Source organism: Babylonia areolata, chromosome 27 (assembly GCF_041734735.1).
Source record: "Babylonia areolata isolate BAREFJ2019XMU chromosome 27, ASM4173473v1, whole genome shotgun sequence".
Lineage (NCBI taxonomy): Eukaryota > Metazoa > Mollusca > Gastropoda > Neogastropoda > Buccinidae > Babylonia > Babylonia areolata.
Genome location: NC_134902.1, coordinates 3,762,472 through 3,766,552, shown reverse-complemented (window position 1 = coordinate 3,766,552; position 4,081 = coordinate 3,762,472).

Below are 4,081 nucleotides of genomic sequence, written 5' to 3'. Positions count from 1 at the left end.
ATGTTTCTCCACCTGTTTACTCATGTTTCTCCACCTATTTACTAATGTTTCTCCACCTATTTCTCCACCTATTTACTAATGTTTCTCCACCTATTTACTAATGTTTCTCCACTTATTTCCTAATGTTTCTCCACCTATTTCTCCACCTATTTACTAATGTTTCTCCACCTATTCCTCCACCTATTTACTAATGTTTCTCCACCTCTTTGCTCATGTTTCTCCACCTATTTACTAATGTTTCTCCACCTCTTTGCTAATGTTTCTCCACCTCTTTACTAATGTTGGTCGTTCTGCTTGTTCACACATTCATTGTGTCACTGATCCCCTCTCTCGTTCACCCAGCTGTCTATCCACAAACCCACGGTGTCATCAGCTCCCTCACTGACCCACCCGTGGTGGCGGTGGTGGTGTTCCAGATCTCCTCAGTGCGGGGCGGTGACGGGGGGTCCGTGCTGCACACCGCCGTCAAGAACCTGCAGGACGGGGAGGCGGGGGAGGTGCCCGCCACCCACCACCACCACCAGCCCCACACCTCCTCCTCCTCCTCCCCTTCCTCCGACATTTGCGACCTCGTGGCTGCCCTCAACTTCCAGCGCAAGCAGAAGCTGGGCACCCCGAGGACCCCCGCCAACGACGCCCCCGCCCCGCCCGGCGACCACACACCCGCGGCGGCGGCGACGGCGGCGGCGGCGACTCTGGACGACGTGGACGGCAGGCACCGAGGCGGCGACAACGTCAACATCACCGTCAACCAGCACGAGCAAACCGTGAACGTGAGCTACGTCAACATCCGGAACTCCCTGCAGAGAAGGGCGACGAAGCCAAGACTGGTGTCCCCGTCACCCCCACCTCCCGCCGCCGCGGCGTTGCCGGACTCACAGAAGCCTCGTCCAGCGCGTCTGGACGAACCTGACGGTCTCCCCCCACGACCGCCGGGTCGTTCCAAAGGCAGGCAGCTGTTGAACAGCGTCCCGGAAGTGCACCCCATCCCCCAGCCCTGCCCCAAGATCGTGCTGCTCCCCTCGCCCTGCATGATCACCACGTTCCGACCGGAAGACAATCGGCCGCGATACCTCACCCCACCGGACAACCAGGAAGCGGAAACGGACCAGCCGCACGCTGCTGCTGAGACAAAGGAAGCGGAAACGGAAGCTAAACGCTCGCAAAGACTCGCGAAGAAGCGCGAGAAGTTCCGCCGGCGACCGGACAGCGCCCAACTGGAGCGGAAGTTCCGGAAACGCCGGGAGAAGCTGGTGAGGGGTCGGAGCACGGCGGCCCAGCGGTCAGACGGGTCTCCGGCCCCGGGGGGGAGCAGACCCGGGTCCGGGTTCTCGGGAACAGGGCAGAGCGTGTTCCCCGCGGAGGACTCCCGCATCCACGTGCACACCAAGCGTCAGGTGTAGACCTGCCTCCCTTCGCTTTCAGTTTCGGTTTCAGTTACAGTTACTCAAGGAGGCGCCACTCCGTTTGGACAGGTCCACATTTTGCTAAGCAGATGCCTAATCAACATGTGTGACCCAACGCGCTTAGTCAGGCCTTGAGAGGATTTTTTTTTTTTAAAGAAGAAAAAAATTGAAGTAAAATAAGACGGGCGAAATAGCCGAGTGGTTAAAGCGTTGGACTGTCAATCTGAGGGTCCCGGGTTCGAATCACGGCGGTGACGGCGCCTTTTGGGTAAAGGGTGGAGATTTTTACGATCTCCCAGGTCAACATATGTGCAGACCTGCTAGTGCCTGAACCCCCTTCGTGTGTATATGCAAGCAGAAGATCAAATATGCACGTTAAAGACCCTGTAATCCATGTCAGCGTTCGGTGGGTTATGGAAACAAGAACATACCCAGCATGCACACCCCCGAAAACGGAGTATGGCTGCCTACATGGCGGGGTAAAAACGGTCATACACGTAAAAGCCCACTCGTGTGCATACAAGTGAACGCAGAAGAAGAAGATGAAGTAAAATAAGATGCAAAGGTAAATAATTAGATACATAACCGTATTAATGAACTGAAAAATTAAAACACCAAATAAAAACAGAAGAATAAGACCTGCGTAATACAGAATATAGAATACTTTATTATCACCAATAATATTAATTAATTGTGGTGTAAAACACATAAATAATACACGAGAAACAATCATTCAATATGCACACATAAAGAGACATGCTTTAACGTTAAGTTAAAGTAAACCAACCATACGATAATTACGATCACACACACAGTATAACCACAAATGAGGAATAGGGATATGGTATATGATACTGTGTATAAAAATACACACAGAGTAGCAATATGCCTTTCAACAGAAATTTTGATTAACTCACTCAGTACGGCCAGTCCTCTCTTCTCCTCTACACAGACCCCTCGGATGTCCAGTGGGTGTCTGAATGACCCAACCTTTAGCTTCCGTCGTCAGAATTGTGGTATTCTTTGTCAACATTCACCTCTTCAGTATAAGAGCCTTCCGCTTGCAATATTTTGATGGTGGTAATTGGGGTGAAACGCTGTTAACGTCGTCTCTTTCGCCGTTCGTATGGAGAGAGTTAAGCTGTCATATCATGCACGAATACTACACTCTAGCAATCATTTTGTGGGGTCACAATTTGTGGGGATGACAGACGTTTAACAGCTGGATTGAATTTGAAATTGAAGCTGGGGGAGAGAAACATGTATAAGTATGCAGTGCAGTAAGAAATTGTTATCGCTTCCGGGGGCTGGGTTGTGTGAGCGATCACAGCAGTGCTAAATCAACATCGCGTTCAAATTTTGCTAAGTCTACGCTATTTTCATAGACTTGGGAAACTTTTTAATCAACGCTAAAGAAACTAAGCCCCGCTAAGATGGATTTTACAACCTAGCCCTGCTTTCGTTTCGTCGTGGAGTGACTCTTTAAACGGGATATTTCAACTGTTTCGATAATTGTGTTAAACGGAAGTGGAACAGTCACACAATCCCGCTGCTGAGACACAGGAAGCGGAAGGATCCTACAGGACACAGGAAGCGGAAGTGTAATAGTTTCGATACTTTTGAAACAGGATGTTTCGACGAGCATCGTTGTTATACTCTTTAAAATAGACACTTCAATGTACATTGGTGTTACCGTGATAATCTTGAAAAGGCACGTTTCGACTAAGCTGATGTAATATTTGTGGTAATCTTAAAATGGGATATTTCGAAGTAAAACTTAAGATGCTCTTGAAAATGATGTTTTGACGGTCGTTGTTGTAATACTCATGATGCTCTTTAAATGGATGTTTTCGACGTAGTTTGTTGTGATCTTTTACGATGCTCTTGAAAAGGATGTTTTTGAGTACGTTTTTGTCATTCTGAAGATGCTCTTGAAAATATTGTTTTGACGTAAGTTGCTGAAATACTTATGGCGCTCTTGAAAAGAATGTTTTGCGTCCGTTGTTAAAATAGTAGTGACTGAGAGAGAGAGAGAGAGACAGAGAGAGAGAGAGAGAGACAGACAGACAGACAGACAGACAGACAGAGACAGACAGACAGACAAAGAGGCGGGGAAGGAGAGGGAGGGGGGTAGCTGTTGGGGCCAGAAGGTGGTTAGCAGTATGACTGAGAAACAGACAGAGGGGTAGAGAGACAGACAGACAGACAGACAGACAGAGACAGAAAGACAGACAGAGACAGACAGACAGACAGAGACAGACAGACAGAGACAGACAGACAAACAGACAGAGACACAGACAGACAGACAGACAGAGAGGCGGGGAAGGAGAGGGAGGGGGGTAGCTGTTGGGGCCAGAAGGTGGTTAGCAGTATGACTGAGAAACAGACAGAGGGGTAGAGAGACAGACAGACAGACAGACAGACAGAGACAGACTCAGACGATCTATTCGCTTAAAGCCATAGCCCCATGGTAACAGAATTGGACACGTGTCACTACAACTATTAATGTAAACACAAACAAGACCAGTCATCACAATAATTGCCAAACAAGTGTCTCTCTCAGCTGAAGCATTAGTATAATGTATATACAAAGCTAAATCGCGCTTAGTATCTTCATCGTTCGATGACATTAATAAACATAGTCGAAATAGACAGCTAGGCAGACACAGAGAGAC